This window comes from Protopterus annectens, chromosome 9.part0 (genome assembly GCF_019279795.1).
Source record: "Protopterus annectens isolate FY-2018-M chromosome 9.part0, PAN1.0, whole genome shotgun sequence".
In the NCBI taxonomy this organism is placed as follows: domain Eukaryota; kingdom Metazoa; phylum Chordata; order Ceratodontiformes; family Protopteridae; genus Protopterus; species Protopterus annectens.
This window is the reverse complement of record NC_056743.1, coordinates 1,826,599,558-1,826,621,884: the sequence shown is the minus strand read 5'-3', so window position 1 is coordinate 1,826,621,884 and position 22,327 is coordinate 1,826,599,558. Positions and strand designations below refer to the sequence as shown.

General features: G+C 36.2%; 1 protein-coding gene across 1 annotated transcript in view; it reads right to left on the bottom strand.

Moving 5' to 3' along the window:
* Window positions 1–22,327, bottom strand: part of OLFM2 (olfactomedin 2) — a 1,260,631-nt gene that overhangs the window by 766,680 nt on the left and 471,624 nt on the right. The gene's annotated exons all lie outside the window — the stretch shown is intronic.

Below are 22,327 nucleotides of genomic sequence, written 5' to 3'. Positions count from 1 at the left end.
TACTTGTCCCGAGTGCTGCACAGATTTGCAAGTGCATTTCTTACTGGATGTTGGATATAAGACTGTGACTGTACATGGATTGTCGACATATATATATATATATATATATATATATAGCAGATGTGAGTCTGCATGTCATATGAGCCATGGGTATGTCAAAAGTTAAATCTGTGTGCTTTGTGCAAGGATGCTGAACATTTACCTCTGTGCAGAGGTAATACTGCATGGAATGTGAATAGAGGACTGATATATGGGAAGCTATATGTGGTATGTGACGGTCGACATAGATAAGTGTATGTCAGAAGTTAACAGTGGAAGTATAAGGACAGGTATATGTGTAGAAGGTTAACAGTACGTGACAAGCATGCAGATCACTGCATGTAGATTCTGACAGGAGATGCACAGAGGTGGTAAATCTGTAATTTTGGCAGTGGCTGTACAGAGGTGGAGGTGCAGTCAGTTTTGGCAGGAGATTTATGCAAGGGTAAGTTTTTTGCCAGTATTGACAACATGTCTATGCTGAGGTGAGTTTGCATGGAATTTTAAGATTTGGTGTATGTGTACAACATGGTATAAGATCATGTGCAGACATGGTGTTAGCGGATGTGTGCATTCAGGTGTGTGTGTGTGTGTGTGTGTGTGTGTGTGTGTGTGTGTGTGTGTGTGTGTGTGTGTGTGTGTGTGTGTGTGTGTGTGTGTGTGTGTGTGTGTGATAATTCCGGAGAATGTTCAGACCTCTCTGAGGCTGATGTTGGTCCGTTTGTTAACACTGGATAGGTCTCCATACAAGTATTAAATGGGGTGGGCTTGGTATAACGGTTAAGGTTTTTGACTCATAGATACAAGATACAGGGTTTGATTCTAACCTCAGGTTACTGGCTAGGCTTCAAAAGACCCTTCAGGGCAGTTAGCCTAATATTCACCTTTGTTTGATCAGGTTGTAACTACATGAACAGAACTGAACAAATTTATGTTATAACGCAGATTAAAGGCCATGTTTGAAGCCACTGCAGAATCACTGTTTGAATGAGATTAATGTGCACTTTAATGGGAAGTTTTGCTATTTTTCACTGATGGATGACTGGGGCTTGAACATTACATGAGTTGCAAGGGGGGGATAGGATTGCCCAGCTGCAAAAACACTTACTTTATTCTTTGTGGGTCGAAAATTATGACTAAAATTTTTGAATGACCATGAACTGGTCATTCACAGTTAGAAGCAATTTAATGCCTATATTCAGTAATCTGTGGAACACTGATAGTGGATACTCTGAGCTGCAAGAGATTAGGATGTTGGCAATGCATGTGGTGCATGACTGTAAGATGTTTATTGTGAGTATGTGAGGATATGGGGGAAAATGCAGTATGAGTACAGTTGCTAACATCAAAGCATTCATCTCTCTGCATGCTGGATGCCGTGTGTGACAAAAGGAAACCGGCTGGGAGACCTAATGATAACCGTACCACTCTTTTTCTTCCTGGTTAGGGGTCGCCACAGTGGATCACCTGTCCGCTCATGATTGGCAGTGGTGTTTTTACAGTGTCGAGTTGCCAGCCTGCCGCCCAACCTTCCACAGAAAGCACACACACGCACGCACTCACACCTAGGGCCAATTTAGAGTATCCAATCCACCTACAGCATGTTTTTGGGATGTGGGAGGAAACCGGCACCAGGAGGAAACCCACGCGACCACAGGGAGGACATGCAGACTCCACACAAAAGGCACCCCAGCCGAGAATAGAACCAGAGAACCTCTTGCTGTGAGGTGGCAACGCTAACTGCTGCACCACCGCGGCCTCCCACATAGCCATACCACTCAACTGTACCTATTTGTAGGGATGACTCTAATACTGGCTCAAACTTTTATCTGCTTTTCTGAAAATTGGAAAGTTTTGAGAAGTTCTAAGTTAACGATGCCAGTATTTAAAAATAATTTAAAGCTCTTTTTATAACTATTTTTGTTTTGTCCTTAATTATTGAGGTTGAAGTAACTTCTCCACATAGCTTTCCCCCTTTAACCTCAATAATTTAAAGTTTTTTTCATAACTATTTTTTATTTTGTCCTTAATTATTGAGGTTAAAGGTTGAAAGCTACGTGGAGAAGTTACTTTGACATTGAGTAGTATATGATTTCCTGGGTGTGTTCTGTGACAAGGCTACAAATGACATGAGCTGAAATTTCACTTCAAAAGTATAAATTCAAAGAGAAACTGAAACCTTTCATATGTGGCAAAGGAACTCATGTTTGCATGTACGGGAGTTGCCACTTGTATACCTATATAATCAACTCCAAAGCTGCGGCTCAAGTGAGGGAGAGTTTGTCCTTTAGTGCATATGAGTTTGAACACTGATGGGACTTGTAGCATTTGCTCTGAGTGTAAATCTCATGTGATAAGGTTAGATTACTTCACAGCTGTGAAAATACAGCTTTCACAGACAGAGATGGGGTACCCTTGGAGACTGGTTGATTATGCAAGTAACTCAGGCTGCAGTGATCAGTATGTAGTATAGATAGATAGATAGATAGATAGATAGATAGATAGATAGATAGATAGACGTTTTATAGATGTATTTTTTTATCTTGGAGTAGCAATAATCCAGAGGCTACTAAACTGAGAGATGGCCCAAGCACACCTTTTCAGTTCTACATTCAAGAAACCTTGTATAGAGGGGCGTGGCCAAGGATGAACACAGGATAGCAGCAGATTTCTTCAGCTCCACCAACTTAACTGCACTGACAGGAAATAATTATTTTAAAAATCAACTAATGAAATAATTTTCTTTCTAAATACGTTTGGAATATCAGTTTCTTGAATAATATCTAAAAAAGAAAGAAAATTTCAATAATTTTCCTGTCAGAAATCATCTTGGAAATTTCTCTTTTCATCACCTCTGTTCAAAATGAGTTCCAGTAAGGCAAACAGTCAGGATTCCAGCATCAAGAAAGAGCTTCAGTCTTTGATATCTACTATTCAGCAACTAACAACCAAAATGGACAAACTGGATACTAAAATTGATAACTTCATAAAAAAAACTACAAAACAAATGGATTTGTTACATCAAGACTTGCAACAACAGAAGGCACAGATTACAGGCATAGAAGAGACTGTTAATGATATGGAGAACAGAATCCAGGAAGAAGAAATTAACATTGAGTTTTTGCTGAAGCAGAACACACACCTACAATCCAAACTTGATGACCTGGAAAACAGATCTAGACACAATAATATTAGGATTTTTGGACTGCCAGAAAATATAGAGGGTAACAACATTACTTCCTTTTTAAATACTTGGCTTCCCAAAACTTTAGACTTGTCAGAAGCATTTTCATTTGGTATTGAAAGAGCCCATAGGTCCTTATCTAATTTTAACTCTAACAAAAAGTATCCTAGATCAGTTATAGTAAGATTTTTATCATCTTATGACAAGGAGATGGTATTAAAATCTGCATGGGCTAAAGCACCTATTAAAATTAATGAGGCAACTGTGCATTTTGACAATGACTATTCTTCCTTGGTAATAACTAAAAGAAAAGTTTTTGCCATTAATAAGAGAGCTTAAGAAAGCACAGTTCAAAACTTACCTTTTATTTCCTGCCAAACTAAAAATCTTTTTACCTGATGGCCCTAGAATTTTTGAAGACTTGGACTCTGCTTTGCTGTATATTAAAAAATAAGATATTAGATAAAATAGAAGATATGGAATGGGCAAGTCCTTCATTAAAGAGGATGGCAACAGGAACTTCTTGGAAGACTTCAGAGAAGCAAAAAAGACTAAAAAAACAAATGACATGTTCTATATATTTTTTTTCTTTCCTTCTCTTTTAATCTCTTCAAATACAGTTACTGCATCTCCAGAAAGCCACAAATATTTTAAAGATTTATTCAAAGTTATTTTCTGTGTGCAAAGAACTGTTTTTGTTTCATAAATAGTCAAACTCTCTGAGGAACAAATAACATGCTATCAATCAACTTGTTTCTCTTTGTGATAAAGAGACCTAAGGTTAGTAATTTGATACATTTTCTTTCTCTTCTTGTTTTAAATAATGGCATTCTTTATAAACTATGCATTTAGTGAGGGGTGGGGGAGGGCAAGGAGAGAAGTATGATGTAAAATATGGAAAAAGTGAAATAATGACTTATTAGTTCTTTAAAACTATATATGCTGTTTAAACACTGTTGCTAAATATATCATGACTTTATTGCTTATACATGATTACAAATAATATGTCATGATATAATTGCAAATAATTAGAACTAACATAGTTGTAAGTAATATGTTTCATGTTTAACTTTATTAATACAAACAGCAAGTAATATTTCTTTGTAGATACTCTTTGTAGCTTCCTTTTTTTTCTCTCTCTCTCTCTCTTCTTTTCTCTACTCTCTTCCTTTTCTTTTTTTCTCTCTCTTTTTCTCTTATAAGTACAGTTATATGCTTCTGATAATACTGATATATGTATATAATAAGATTTGTATGAGAAAATGAAATGGGGCATATAAAAATAAGTTGTATAATATGTTAAATAACTGTAGGCTTGGTTTCACTGTCATAGAGACTGTAATGACTTGTAAAATACTTAAGGTTTTGCACTGTTTAGTTTCATTTGTATTACTAAATGAATGTCAGTCACTTGTATTTACTAAAATTCCCACCAGAATGTTAAGGGAGACAATTTGGGATGTGGGTTACCTCGTGAATAGTGTCCTCGAGTTGTTTTAAAAGCTTCAACACTCAGAATACACAGAGAAGCTGAATGCAGTCATTTTGAACTTTGACCCCTGATTTCACACTGACACATCGCAGATTCAAGAAGAACACTGTTCCAGGAAGTAGAACTGCTGTAAATGCGACTTTGTGATGAAAAACGAACTTTATGACATCTAAATGTGAGTTATTCTTTATAACAACTTACTTATTTAAGATGTAATTTATAAAATATGAAAGTTATAATGATTTTAAATGATTCAGTATGCCATAGTAAACAAGTGAGATATTTTAGAAGGCATAGAAGGTAAAACATATATACACATGTTTTTGAAAGCTTACATGACTGCAACATATTATTGTATATAAATACTTATGATTTAAACATATATAATGTTATAAATCATTTGACTTATCTAATTGACAAGCACAAGTAGCATTATGATTATATCTTAGAAGAAACTGTCATGTGACATATTTTAAAGCAGCAGTTCAGATATATAAAATACAGATGGCTTTCTTCACAATGATTTATGTATAACTAGGAATTTACATTGCTGTGCAGTATGACTTGTAAACATATGTATGAGTATAAATATTTTATTTACTGGCAATAATAAGTATGAGAAGAAAGCTTTGGTGCAAGTAATTTAAAGTTTTTAAAACTATTAACTGCATTTCTATGGCAGAAAGTAGGAATACCCTAATATATGTAATGTCTGAACCATTATAGCCTAAGTTATTGAATCCAAATGAACATAAGAACTTATTTTTACAAACTTTTAATAAACTAATATATAGATATGCCCCCCCCTTTTTTTCCCTCTCTCTTCCTTTCTCTCTCTCTCTCTTCCCATTATCAAGTTTATTAGAATGCTATTTTGATTATGAGTGTATTTTACAAAATAGATGTACATAGTAATATGAGCTGTTTCTAAATGTTCTTATTTGTTTATGTGAAGCTGATTTATAAATTGTTTAGCTTTGTCTTACTACATAATCTAATTAAATGAGGTTAACTTTAGTTAATAATAGTCGTATTGAATCGATATGGTGGCAGCTGAGGTTCTGCTGCTTAGGATAGGGGGATAACTTGAGTGGTATGTGCTACTCAAAGTTGGAGTTCTTAACTCCAGGCTGGGTGCAATGTTTAATCCTAATATTATTTTCACCTGTTTATTGTTGTTTGTATATAGTTCTGACATCCACAGCACATTTTATAAACTTATTGTCACTACAAATAAAAGTGAAGCTTATACAAAATCCCATAAGATTTTCAATAAATACAGCTATAATTAATGGTACACCTAAAGGAGGAGGTATAATATCATTTATTTTGTTAATTGTTATTCTGATTATATGTTTTATATGTTTATACAAGCTAAATGATTTCTCTAAAAGGAATTTCTTTAAACATTAATGGACTGAATAACCCATGTAAAAGGGCAAGTTTAATGAGATACATTAATTTGCATAGGGCCAACTTAGTATTCCTTCAAGAAACACATCGCCTGAAAAAGGATATTGATAAATTAGCCACTAATAAATATACAGTCTTGGTTAGTTCAGAACACACTCAGAAAAAAAGAGGAGTGGCTATTTTATGGAATAAAAGTATGCCCATACCTAAAACTATTAAGTCTTATAAAGATGATAAAGGAATGTTTTGTATGGTTACAATACAGATTAATGGAAAGACATATACATTAATCAATGTATATTGGATACCAGGAATTGGCATTAATACAGTGAAACACCATCTCAATAAGATCATATCATTTTCTATAGGAGATATTATTTTAGCAGGTGACTTTAATTGTATCCTACATGAAAAGATACTACTACTACTATAGGAAAAAGGAAAATTACATCTAATGCAAAACATTTAAAGGATTTTGTTAATTTATATCATTTGAATGATATTAATAATCAGATAGATTCAAAATCATTACTATACACTTTTTTTTCTAACAGATATAAAACATATTCAAAAATAGATAGAGTCTTTATTTCTAACCAGATGGTTACAGACTTAATTAATTATAAAATCATTTCATGTCCTATATCAGATCATAATTCAATTGTCTTTGAGTTTATGATAAAAAGTACTTACAATGTTCAGATCAAAAGGATACCAGCATACTTAACTCAACTAAAAGACTATAAAGATTATATACTTTCAGAAGTGCAACATTTTTTAGACTTAAACAATACACCTGAAGTCTCCATTGTTTATGTTTGGGATGCTTTAAAATCATATTTATATGGACAACATATCAGATGGTATAATAATAAAAGGAAATCTTGGGACAAGGAATTACTAGATATTCAAAGCAAATTAGACTCATACAAACATAATAATAAAGAAAATATTATGGACAAAAAAGTCATTGAAGAAATAAATAAATTAAATGAGAAATACAAAGAAATTTTAACTCATAAAGTTAAAATAACATTAGAGAAATATAAGTTTTTGTCTTACTCAATAAGTCCCAAATACTTACACAGACTTAAAAATAAAACAAAAAGGTTGAATAAACAAAATCATATCAAAGAAATTTTCTCCAAGGAAAAAGAAGAATGTTTCTAGTTTACCAGAAATATTAGATGAATTTAGAAATCACTTTCACAAAATTAATCATAATAACATTAACATGGAGCCTAAAGATAAAATAAAGAAATTTATAACTACAAACATGAACAAAAAACTTAATAAACAACAGACTAAACTAATGGATAAAAATATTTCATATACAGAGGTTATTACACAAATAAACAAGCTTAAATCAAACAAAGCACCAGGTAATGATGGCATTATACCAGAGATCTATAAAATTCTACCCAAAAGTACTTACTCATTAATACATAAGGTTTTTATTTTGGCCCAAAATGAGTTAACAACTCCCCCATCTTGGCAATACACATTTATTTCACCAATTTTAAAACCCAATAAAAACCCAAGCAGATGCACTTCATATAGACCTATTTCATTACTTAATGTTGACTATAAAATGTTTATGAGTATTTTTGCTGATAGATTAAAGACAATCATCCCAGGCATTATAGATATAGACCAGACAGGCTTTACTGTAAATAGAAATACTTTTGATAATATAAGGAGAACTTTAATGTTAATTGATTTTGCAAATAGGAAAAAGAAAGATTTAACACTTATTAGTCTCGATATAAGTTCAGCATTTGATTCAGTAAGTTGGGACTACTTGTTTATCTTACTGAAGTGCACAAACTTCTCAGATGCATTTGTAAATCTAATTGAACATCTATATAAAGGAGCATTGACTTACATTAAGATAGGAACATATGTCTCACAAAAAATACCCATTTTAAAAGGTACAAAACAAGGGTGTCCACTCTCTCCACTATTATTTACTTTAATAATGGAGCCTTGGGCTAATTTGATCAGAAACAGTACTGATATAGAAGGATTTGATATAGATGAAAATACAATATCTAAAATTCTACTTTTTGCAGATGATGTTCTAATTACATCAGCTGGATCTAACTCTTCTATGCAGTCCTTATTTGATAAAATGATGGATTTTAAAAATATCTCTGGTTTAATATTCAATGAAGAAAAAACTAAAATATTACCGATATACACACGAAAAAATGTCCTCATTAATGATTTTAATAAATATATACCCAACTCAGGACAGATAACTTACTTAGGTATAATATTAACTAAAGATATCGAATCTATTATACATAATAATTATAGTACCTGTCTTCTTAATATACAAAATCTTTTCAATAGTTGGAATAATGTGTTTTTTACCATGGAAGAGAGACTCACAATTATTAAAATGAAAGTATTCCCTAAGATATTATACTTAATACAATCAATAATACTCCCACCTACAAAAATAATTATTAAGAAATTGAATTCACTAATGTTAAATTTCTTATGGGCACCTAATAGACCTAGGATTGCATTAAAGAAACATACTAATAGCTGGTCTCAAGGGGGCATTTCATTTCCAGACTTTAACTTATATACTATCTCTTCTATTATAAAAGTTATTACTTTGTTAATAGATCAGTCATATGTTGCAAGATGGAAAGATTACTGGGAACTAATTAGCATTCACTTCATGAAAATCTCTTTAATACATAAAAATATTATTGTAAATAACCCCATGTTATGGTTACTAAAAGAATTTTGTACTTCATCCATTATACCAAAATATGTAGTTAGTTACCCATTAAACATTATTATCAGTTATCGTAATTTTATATTCATGCATCCTAAGTATAAGGAATGGAATTTTATTCTATTCCCTATAATGTATACACAAGGTATGCTTTTGTCAACCACCTCTGAAAGAACTCTTTAGTCACAGAGAATGATCTAAAGTATTGGTATCAGTTGCTGTCTGATAATAAAGTAAAAAATTTAGACTTCTTAAAGCAAGAATTTGATTTGAGAGAAACATGTTGGTTAGAAATGCAGACTTTTAGACAACATCTTATTAATAAAATTGATTTAATGTCTTTAACAGTTAAAGAATCTGCTCCGATACTGATTGATTACTTGATATTAAATTTACAACATAGAGTTTCTGATAAAGGTAAGCTCTCATACATACATAAAATTATCAGAGAATAAACTCATTACAGTTCAGATACCTATTGGACTTATTTCATTTCCATTAATGGTGAATCACCAAAACAACAAGATAAACAATATATATTGGAATCTGCTTATAAAACTACTTCTTCCATTAATTGGAGACTTTTTACTTGGAAATTTTTACATAGATCCTTCTATACACCTTTAATGATGAATAAAATAAATAATAAAGACAACTTATGTAAAAGATGTAATGTAGAAATAAATGCTGATTGGGCACATATGTTTTATGACTGTATAAAATTGAAGGAATATTGGAAATTAATCAATGATTTTTTGCAGGCCCTTTTCACAGATAATTTCATTGTTTCTAAATCATTTATATTATTTAACACACCTGTTCCTAAAAGTGTTAAAAAAGTTAAACTTCCCTTATTATGGTCTATTCTAGCACAGGCTAGAAAAATAATAACCAGAAATTGGATTTCAGATACCCCTCCTTCATTTAATGAATTTAAAAATGTTATGACTGAAGTGTGTCATATGGAATTGATGACAATAAAATGAAGAACTACTAGAAAAAACATCTTATTATATTATATGGGATACTTTACAAAACCTGTTAAAAAAATCTTAGTCTCAATAGCATGACATTATAGTTCAATCAATTGATTTGATTTGTAGTGGATGTCTTTGTAAATACTTTGGTTATTTTATTGAATGTTATAACTATTTCTATTTTAATTGCTTGTATAAAATTGTTGATATTTATTTTGTATGTTAAAAACAATAAACTTGTTTTAAAAAAAAAAAAAAAAAGAAACCTTGTATGAAACCATGTAAAAACATTTTGTTGAATACGCAAAGGATTCAGATTCAAATACATATTTTATTAGGGGTTCAACCTCTTTCACCCCCATTTAGAGTGCTTTACCCCTTCACTTCTGAATTTTATTGTTCTCATGCTGAGGTTACTGCAACTTAGAAAAAAGTAAGATACCGTGATCTTGGACAAAGAATAATGCTGGAAAAAAAGGAGAGGAGTGAATACTGAGCTTTTTTTTTCTCCTTGAATATTTTTTTTTTTGTTACAGAGGGGGTAAGCCCCTGCAACCCTGATGTGGGTAGAGGATGAGCCCCCCCATACCCCCCAAACTGATATACATTTTCTACAAGATCAGCATACCATGGAGAAAAGAGACTATTCTGATCAATGGCAGTTTTGGACTTGGTGCATACAAATCCAGATTTTTGGTCATTCAATCTCCATATTCTGTGACCTGGCATTGTGAGTCTTAGCAATTAACATGGTTACCATCAAAATATAACTAATACAGAGTAACAGCACATGACCAGAAAACACATCTCAGCATCACAGCACTGGGAAATTAAGCCTGAGACATCTACCTTCAAGGGCATGAAGGAAAACCTTGACATGCAGCAAGGCATCTGTGGTTCGCACTCTTGATATGGGTCTTAAGGGTAAATGTCGTAAATAACAAATGCATTTGTTTTGCTTACTTCACTCTCAAGGTGAAATTTTTATATTTGTTGAAAATGTAACAAACTGGTTATGATCAGTAAGTCCATCACAATCCTCTACACAACTTCTGCAGTAAAACTTCTGCTTACACACTCAGAACCAAGCGTACACCAGAGAAATGTGCAAAAAGACGAAGGTTAGATATGAAAGAGACCTAAAATATCTTTGATTATGAATTTTCAGAGGTTTTTAATTGCAACATGGAAAATATAACACACATTACCTATTCATTTGATACTCAGAGCAAGAAATAAACTTAATTGCTATGTATAAAACTTCTCAATCTCAGACAAATACCTTTGGCTAGAATGGGTTTCTAGTGGGTTTATTTACACCATTTCTCAAATGAAAGGTGAAACAATGTATTTGCAGTTACTTCAAGCATCATGTGAGTGTGATAGTTGAGGCTACAGTGCAGAAACAAGATAAAGGACAGCATATTGCCGAATGAACATAGCATAGGGGTTATCAGACCACATGATGTATATTCAGGAACATTGAAAGGGGAAAAACATACAAATCCGTTAAATTATATGTATATATATATATATATATTACATTTATCACCTTGGCTGCCTTCTGCATATCTTGAAATTCTTGAGAAGTGGAATTCCAATACATCTAGGCACATCTCAAAGACTACAACACATTTCTAATACTACAAAACATTTCTCACAATCACATATTCTTGACTCAGCAGTATAGTTCTTTTTCATTTTGTGTGTTGCAGTACTTTTTAGAAACGAGAATTGTAACAGTGTTTGGGCGTCACAACATATTTCATTGACCAGGCACATTTCATCAACCATGTCCCAAAAAATAACTGGTATCACAGAACATTATAGCTACTACAGTTCAATAAAGGTACCGCAGGAAATTTCACATGCCGCATCTTGTTACCAAGTATGGAAGCCCATACGTACTGCAATGTGTTTCAGTGTGTGAGATTATAAGTATCAGTGTGCATTGCTGTAGCACATTTTTATGTGCAACATCTACATCACATTATACACATGCACACACGCACACACGCACACACGCACACACACACACACACACACACACACACACACACACACACACACACACACACACACACACACACACACACACACACACACACACACATACACACACCACAGCATATGTCAGGTGCTATATTTCAAATGGCACAGGCACATTAAAATACCACAACACATTTCTGGCACAGTTTCAAAATACAGGTACCACAACACAATATAAACACCATGGCATGTTTCAGTTGACATATACGATTGCAAGCACTGCATCACATTATAAGTACTAGAGAACACTTTAGGTATTACGACATGCTGCTGGTATCACAGCTCACTGTAAACTATTCAACATTTTCAGGTGCTATCCTACTTTACAAGTAGCACACCACATTCCAGGTGCTGTGACACATTTATAAATGATGCAGCACATTTAACATACCATGTCACATGACAAGCATATCTGTGTCATGTTGTGTATAAACTACAGAAGTGTTTATGTAATGCAACATATTTCTGGTATCAGATCACATTATAAGTAGCATGGCATTTTGGAAATACTACAAGCACATTATAGATGGATATCACATTACAAGTACTGCAGCACATTGTAACTAGCACAGTATATCATGCACGATATAGTCAGCATAATGGTTAAGGACTTTGTCTCCCAAATACAGAGTTCAATCCTGCCCATTGGCCAATGTCTGCATGCATTTTCTGCCTGGGTTTTTGTGAGGCTCCTTCCAAAAACATGCTGGGTATTTCCACCTCAAACTTGCCCCAAAAAGGCAAATGAAGTTGTAAGCAGCATCATAGAATCTAGGTGGTGCCCAATGAGGGGAGGGGGGTGTAGATCAACTGCTTTAAGCATCAACTGTTTTAAGGAGTATCTCTTAAACAGTTCATAGTTCATGATCCAGGATTACTGCTAAAGGTCAGAAAGGTCAATTAAATGCATACTCTGGAGTTATTACATATATTAAATACCAAATTCAGTTATCAATATTTTTTTAAAAAATAGTTATAGACTTGATTTTACGTACATTCAAAGGCAACTTGTTCCATAAGATAACCATTGATTGGGAAACATATTTTTTAATGATGTTCTACAGCTAGTAATTTTTAAAAATATAATCACCAGCCCTTTATGCACATTTAACAATTTGAAATCCATTAGTAAACAAATTTATTTAAGTAAGAAAGCCCTGTACGCAAACATAGTTTACTATGAGCATGCCTGCAGCTTATTTAATATGCCTGTAATTAATATAAATATAATCCTATATGCTCTTACCAGAATTGCAAACAAGTGAATTATATTCAGTCACTGAACATACGTAGAAAATGTATAGTTTAATCAAAAAGAGGAGTCTTGTGAACTAAAGTTCCTAAGAATTATTCCTACATACCTCATAGATTTAGATTTTACCTGTGCTTGATGTTTAAATTTTAAGTTATTATACAATACACTTCCTAAATCTTTATAAATGTTTAGTTCACTATTAACTGCATTTTCCATTCTTATAATGTTTGGCTCAATGCCAAAAAGTGTATTGTCATCCTCTTTGGTAAAAATTCTGTACCCATGAACTACCACATAGCTGGTAGTCTACTTAATGCCGAAAATGTAATGAGAGACCTTGGGACACAGGATCCTTTGATAATCACATCATCACAGTGGTCAGGAAATCCTTCTACATGGCTCATCTCATCACAAAAGGATTCTCATCCAGAATAAAAGAGGTCATTGTTCCACTCTACTCATCACTCATTAGACCCATTATAGAGTACAATGTCCCTTTTGGTATGTACCTCACAAGACATCTACAACAACTGGAAAGACCACAGAAATACCTCACAAAGAGGATTACTGGCCTCAAACAGATGCCCTATGCAGACTGTCTCAAAAAACTACAGATTTACTCCATCGCATATCGCCTACTCAGGGGCGATCTCTGCCTAACATACAAAGCTATGTCAAACCCAAAGCTTTTGGACATGCTCCACTTAAAGAAATACCAATCCCTCCAAGCTACACACTCTAGGGACCTAAACCTTGTCACCACAATAAACAGAACATGCTGGAGGGATAGATTCCTGTCCCAGAGACTTCCCATACTCTGGAACAGACTACCTATCTATGTCAAACACAGCTCCTCATTAGTACTCTTAAAGAAAAATCTTGATGACTGGATGGGAAATTCACACCAGGGATCACTTGTGTAGCTCTGCTCGACAAGGTCACAGGAAAATAGTCTTCTTAGGTGGCAAAAGCCAGAGTACATTTTTTGGCTAGGCTTATATAGGCCCTAGGGCCAATAGCCTAATACCTACCTATGAACCTATGAACCTATAATGGTTCCCAAAAATACTTTCCCAAAAAAACAAAATGCCACATTTATCTGCATTAATATGTAACTCATGTTCTTTTAACTAAATAACTTTTCTAAGAACAGTATTGCATTTTCTGTATAATCTAGGCACATCACAATGGCACTAGTTCAGACACTATCAGCATATTTTGCCTGTCAAGAGGGCTTTGATATTGGGAAACCTAAAAAAATTATGTTGAACAGAAGGGTATCCAGTGAAGAGTTTTGCAGACCTCTTGCCTGAACTTTTTTCGCTCACCTAATGATATATGGGTCAAAAGAAGTATGCACTCTGCTTGACATGGGCAGTCTGTTCCAGAGTCTGGGGAGTCTCTGGGTCAGAAAATATCCCTCCAGCATGTTTTGTTCATTGTGATGACAAGATTCAGATCCCTGGAGCAAGTGTCTCCCAGGGATTGGGATATTTCTTTAAGTGAAGAGTTTTGCAGAACTCTTGCCTGAACTTTTTTCACCCACCTAATGATATATGGGTCAAAAGAATTATGCAACATAGCTCAGATGATAATGCATTATGGAATGCAATCAAAGGTTTTTAGTACGTCTAGGTAGGCTACCACGGCCTCCAGACCAGAATCCAGATCCAGAGTCTGTAACAGATGGGGGGTTTTGACTACAAATGGTGTGGTAATTGTGGAGAGGGAGAACCTTTTGTGTACACAGAGGGTTGCCATTAGAATTAGTTTTAGACTCATGGCAATCCGACTCCAGTATAAAGATGGGATATTATTCATAATAATCAGCCTATGCCTCATAGCAGGTCTGTGGTGGTGAGGAAAAGACCTTCCTCTCAATGATGCAGTCACTTATTTCAATAATAAATTCCTCCAAATTCTGGACAGCCATGCCCCATCTCGCCAAATTAAAATAAGGTCCAAAGCAGCTCCATGGCTTTCCAAAGAAACCAAGCAAAAAATGATACTAAGAAACAAACTTTGGGCAAAATGGAGAATCACAAAAAACCCCACTGACCACCAACATTTCAAACACCTTAGAAGTACCACAAAGAAACTTATACTCCTTGACAAAAAAAAACTTCTACTTTAAATTTCAACAAAACCCCCAACAGAACCCTCAAAAATTTTGGTCTGGAATCAAGAAACTCCTATACCCTGGAAACTCCAAAACACCCATCCCTGCAAACCTATCTCAGACCCCTCCTAATAAAATTGCTGACACCTTCAATAACTTCTTCTCAGAAACAGTCACCTCTCTTGCCAACACCTTAACTCCACCCACAACCCTTGGACTTAACCCTCCTAATAATAAAACACCCTCTTTAAAGTTGAACACAGTATCAACAGCCTTCATTTACAACCAACTCCGAAAACTTAAACCTTGTACCCCCTCAGCAGACAAACTGCCAGCAGAGTATCTGCAGCTAGCTGCAGAGGTACTAGCATTCCCAGTCTCCATCTTAATAAACAGAACCATAACCAAATCCACTATTCCATCTCTCTGGAAAATCTCCCATATCATCCCTTTACATAAAGGGGGAAATACAACTGAACTTTCAAACTACCGTCCTATAGCCCTACTCTCTCCTCTAGCTAAAATCATGGAACGATGTGTCCACCAACAATTTCTAGAGCACCTTCTCCATAATAACCTACTTGCTGACTCACAGCATGGTTTTAGACCATTCCATAGTACCACCACTGCCATTCTCTCCTTTACAGACTCCATCAACAAAAATCGTAACAATAATCTATACTCATCTGCATTATTTCTTGACCTCTCGAAAGCATTCAATATGGTAAATCACCATCTTCTGATTGATATGCTTAAATCCCTTTCTTGTGACACAATGGCTATTCAGTGGTTCAACTCCTACCTGTCAAATAGACAACAAGCAGTTCTCTGGGACAGTCATTTATCCTCCCAGCTCCCAGTCTCCATTGGAGTCCCACAAGGCTCTATTCTAGGTCCCCTCCTCTTCTCCATCTTTATTAATAACCTGAATACCTCCCTCCCATCCTCCACTTGCATTCAGTATGCAGATGACTCTACACTCATCTGCACTGCAATGTCTCCTGCTGAACTACATTCACGTACCCAAAATGTTTTTACTGCAGCAGAAAATTGGTTCAAACACATCTGTCTCCTCCTTAATCCTAAAAAGACTAAGTTACTATTAATTAATCCAACTTATAAGTCCATCCCAATTTCCTTTACTATTGTCTCTAACAATGGCATGCTTATATCTCCCGACAGCACCACAAAACTGCTTGGTGTCACAATAGATAATCAATTAAACTTTGATGCTCACATCAATCTAACTATAAAAACAGTTAACAAAAAAATAGATGCTCTCTATAGACTTAAACAATTTCTCACACCAGAGACTAGGATATCTTTAGCTCAAACACATCTCATCTCAACACTACTGTAAACCTCTCCAACCTTTATTAACCTATCAAAAACAAACCTGTCAAAACTAGCCTCATCCTACCACAACATTATCAGGTTTGCTACAGGTGCCCCATATCGGACTCATCATTGCTTAAATCTCAGACAGCTAGGTTGGCTTGAACTACAAAATCTTATTCTACTTCAACAACTGACTATTACCCACAGGATACTCCACTTCCCTTCTAATGCACCTATTCTTAATACTCTTATTTCCCCCTATAAGAATCTCACTACCATACGATCAGCTAATAAACTTCTAGTAGCCACATGTAAATCTTAGAACAAAGCAGGTGACTCCCTTTTCTCAAATGCTGTGGGTACACACTGGAACAAGCTCACTAGTGAACTTACTAGCTTGACCTCAACACCCCTTTTCAAGAAACATTTAAAGACCCACCTCAAATCACACTGGCTCTGCCCTTGCTCTTCTCCTGACTGACTCTTGTTTCCTACTTCCACATCTTTTTACCTCTTTTCCCATTACCTCTATCTGCACTGTACACACCCATCATCTGGACAGGTATTACTTCTCCTTGTCTCACACTGCCTTGTCTCCATCTAGCTTATATCACTGCTCCCATCACTACAATTTTTCCCTTGACTCTCTTCAGCTTGTGACTTCCTCTTTCTTATGATTTACCTCCTATTACCACTACTTACTTTGCTTATGTTTTACCTCCTATCACCTCTACTTACTTTGCACTACCTAATGCCTTGCACAGGTAGTATTTTTAGTTCTTTTTTTCTTCATGATAGGTCAAGTCCAAGTCCAGGTGCTATAAAAAAAAAAAAAAAATTCAATTCTGTATTTAAATACTGCTGTTGTTGCTGTGTGTTTTTGATTCACTAATTGCTTTTCTGTTGTTTTGCATGATAATTAGTTGCTAACTCCTGCTTAGTAGTTTAGTTATCCTCTTGTATATATTTTTTTCTTAGTGTGTTACCGTATACTGTTACAGTGGAGCTTTTCTCCTTGGGCCTCTACTGAAAATGGACATGTATCCAGTTAGACTAGCCCGGTCAACAAATGTAAAATAAATAATAAATAAATAAATCTGTTGAAAGACTTAGTATACCAAGCAGGGTAATGTGTTGGTGTTAATTATGACAGACCTGAATTTTCATGTCATGACAGACAGAACAGGATACAAGGACTTTCTAGGTCCACTTGCTGGAGTGGAGAAACAGGAATAATGAAGGAGAGGCCATTCTAGATGCCATTTGTTAAATGTCTTGATGGTGGACAGCACATTATTCAGCAAGAAAGAGAGACAGTCACAAGATTACGTACAAGAGTGGCCAAGGTGCACCTCAGGTAGACTTTTTCCTAGTAAGGAAATGGCAATAGGGTAGAATCAGTGATTCTAAAGTCATCTTCAGCAAAACAGTTGGTCCAAAGCATAAATTAGTGGTGGTCACAATCAGCTGTAAATAGTGGTTAGGAATGGCTCTAAGGTCAACAGACACTTGTCTGTATACCTGAAAGTTGATTGTCATGAAAGCACAAGTATTTAAGGAAACACTCAGGGCTTTAACACACCAAGAAGAAAGAGAAGGTTTCAATCTGTAAAATTAAGCACTGGAACCAAGGTTGTTGAGAAAACAGGTTTAATACTTTAAAACATGAATTTAAACCATCAGATAAAATGCAAGTAAAAACTTTTGCCCATAGGTCTTCATCAGGCTACTAACAACACACTTTCAAAGCTTGGATTTAAATACACCTGCATATCATGCGACCTAATGCACCTCCTGCTGTAAATCTCATAGTATAGGTTTCACTGAGAAAGCTTGTTTTCTCCACAACCTTGTTTCCAGTTCTTAACTTTACAGATTGAAACCTTCTCGATGAACCATTGGATTTATTGAGAAGCATCAGTGTTTTTTCTACTATGAAGAACTCGAAATAGCTGGAACTGAAGAAGAATGGCAGCATCTGAAAACATCATGTGTGAAGACTATAGAGCACATATGCAGCTGAGGCATGTATGGAAATAAGACATATGAGGGAAGTTCATAGGTTCATAGGTTGTAACTAGGCTATCAGCCCTAGGGCCTATACAAGCCTAGCCATAACAATTCCCTCTCTATTTCTTCCTACAGTATTTACTTCCCTGGACCCCTGTCTAGCAGGGTGACTAACATGATCCCCGGGGTGAATTTCCTATCTCCCATCCAATCATCAAGGTTCCTTTTGAAGAGGGCCAAAGAGGCACTCTGCTTGACATGTATGGGTAGTCTATTCCAGATTCTGGGGAGTTTCTGGGTCAGGAACCTATCCCTCCAGCATGTTTTGTTCATAGTGATGACAAGATTCAGATCCTTGGAGCATGTGCCTTTCAGGGATTGGGATTATTTAAGTGTATCATGTCCAACAGCTCTGGGTTTGACATGGCCTTGTATGTTAAGCAGAGATTGCCTCAGAGTAGATGATATGTAACAGAGTATAGGTGGAGTTTTTTTAGATGGTCAGCATAGGGCATCTGCTTTAGGCCTGTGATTCTTTTACTGACATATTTCTGTGGCCTTTCTAGTTGTTGCAGATGTCTTGAGAGGTACATACCAAATGGGGCATTGTATTCTATAATGGGTCTAATGAGGGATGAGTACAGTGGGACAATGACCTCCTTTTTTCTGGATGAAAAGCCCTTAGTGATGAGGTGTGCCACATAGAAGGATTTCCTGACTGTTGTGGTGATGTGGTTATTGAAGGTGAGACCACTGTCCACCTGTGTCCCTGTGTCCCTAAGTCTCTTATCATACGTTCAGTGTTTAATGTACTGCCACCTATGTGGTAATTCATGGGTACATGTTTTTTTCCCAAAAAACTATACATTTCTTGGCATTAAGCTTGGGCCCATGGCTGTGACACCAAGCATTTGTTTCTGTAAGGCCCTTTTGTAGAATATCCACATAATTTGGGGATTCAATAATGGCTCCCAATTTGCAGTAATCTGTGAACTTTGTTAGCCAGAGTCCCTTAGTGTTCACCTGTACTTCAGAGAAGTAGATGTCAAACAAGAGCGGCCCCAGGACTGCACCCAGAGATACTCCACTTGTCCCTTGTCTGGAGCTGTATTTGGAGTCGGCTACTTTTACAGTGTGGGTTCTTTCATTAAACCAGTTGGCAACCCATCGAGTGACATAGGGATTAATGCCCAGCTTAGTAAGTTTATCTATGATTCCAGAGTGGGGGATGGTGTTGAAGGCCTTGGTGAGGTCCAGATAGGCTGTGTGGACCACCTTACTCTTGTCCACAGTTCTGTAGACTGATTCAAAGAAATCAATCAGGTTCAGGAGACAAGATCTGCCCTTCACAAACCCAAACTGCTTGTGGTCCAGTGTTTGAAGGTTGCCAATGTATTTTTTTTATAAGTTCCATGATAATCCGTTCCATGGCCTTGCAGATCAGGCTTGTTAGATGCATGGGGCAGTAGTTACCCAGATCCAAGGTAGATCCTCCCTTGTGGAATGGGATAACTGTATCTGTGTGCCACTCAGTGGGCAGGAAGCCTGAGGTGAGGCTATGATTAAAGATGACACTTAGGTGAGGTGTCAGTTCATTTTGTAGTTCATGTAGTACACAGCCTGGGATGTCATCTGGTCCCATGGATGTTGTTGTATTCTTAGCTTTGGAGACTGCATTTTTTACCTGTGTGGCCGTTATTACCGGAATTTGTCAATCTTTTGGTATTGAGATGGGCCCTTTAGGGGCTAAGAGGGGGGTTACGTTTGCACTGAACTGATCTCCCAGGATATTGGCAATATCCTTGGGATCAGTATATTTAATGCCATTCTGTTGTAGCTCAGTGCAGATCTGAGCATTGCCATTTAGATTCTTGACATAGCTATAGAATGCCTTGTGGTTGTCTTTGGAATCTTTGGCAATTTTATTTTCGTAACTAGCTTTGGAGGATTTTCTGAGGGATCTCAGCTTCTTACTGAGGCTGGTAAGGGAGTTTTTTCATCCTGGGATTTTCCTCTTTTCTGCAACAGTTTCGTCCTTTTGTTGTAAAGTTTGTTTATGGCAAGGGATCACCAGATTGGCTTCCTTTTTTTGGAGGAGAATGTCTTGGTTCTATTGGGGATGGCACAATTTATGCACAAGTGGATATGCTCGTACAGTGCCTTAGTGTAGGACTCGGTAGTCAAACTTTCAGATCCCATCTGCATGGGTGTCATGAAGTTTGTCACTTCTGACTTGAGTGGCATGAAGATGGCTTTGGAGAAGTTTTCTACAGATGTTTCCTTACTGGGGGTGGGGTAGGATGTGGATGTCAAGGGTGATTAGCTTATGGTCAGACCTGTTGGCAGAATGCAGAAGTCCAGGAAGTTATCAAAAGAAAGAAGGAGTGCAAGAAATTGTGTGAGACTGAAAAGATGGATCAGGGTAAAAAGGTATAATGGCTGGTTAGCAAAGAGGCAAAGTGGCTAAGAGAGGAGTTGCAATAGCAATGAGCAAGATATCAGAGGTAATCTTAACATGGAAAGTGACTGCTCAGCAGATGGCACAAATAAACTATACCAGGTTGCAAGGAAAAGACAGGAAAAAAGAAGATAGTTGTCATGCATAATGGATGTCAGAAAAGACCTGCTCACCAGTCCACATGGCATTAAAGGGAAATTGATACATTACTTCCAGCAGCTTCTGAATAAAAAAAACAAAACAAAACAAAGAAGCTGAACTGCCTGATACATAGCCAAGGAAGAAGATGCCATGCTTAAAGAGTAAAAACAACAGTAAGAAAAATAAAGTCTGGGAAAGCAGCAGGCTGAAGTAGGCTCACTGCAGATATGATTAGGACAGAGGGTGACTGTGGGGAGAAGGATAATCCTTGCAGAACTACAGAGAGGAACGTGTATTCCAGATGACAGGAGGAAAAGTACAGTTTTGTACCTACCATAAATGTAGATGTTCGAAGATCCACATTGCTGCAGTCCTTACATATGGGGTAGTCCGCTGTCCTCGGTCACCAAAGTATTAGGCTGACGTCGGTCATGAAGCCAGATCTGACATCAGAGCGTCAGGGTATAAAAGCGCATGACCAATGTCATATCCTCAGTCTTTTCTTGCCCCAGATGTCAGAAGGCCCTAAAAAGAAAGGCCACAGCCCAAAAACAGGATACCTCCCAAAAACATGCCCAACAACAACCATCACCCAAACCATATAACCATGCCAAACTACAGAGGGGAAGGAGGGAGGACTGCAGCAATGTGGATCTTCGAACATCTACATTTATGGTAGGTACAAAACTGTACTATGTTCTTCATCTCACATTGCTGCAGTCCTTACATATGGGTAGAATCCCAAAGCAGAGGTAAAGGGAGGATGGCAAAATCATAAAGCATTAGGGGCTGCTAAAATGCCCTGTAATATTGCAGTGGCAAATCCAGCCCTAGACTTAGAATAAAGAGGAAGGTGGTAATGCTTGGAAAAAGTATGTACTGAACTCCAAGTGGCTGCTTCCAAAATATCCTTTGTAGCTACCCCTTAGAAAGGCAGTAGAAGTGGCAGTAGCTCTAGTGGAATGAGGTCTGATTCCAGCCGGAATCTCCTTACCATGATGGGAATAACAGAAAGAAATACAAAACCCAATCCATTTAGAAATAGTTTGTTTTGAAACAGGTTTTCCCTGAGAACCCAAAGCAAAAGAAACAAACAACTC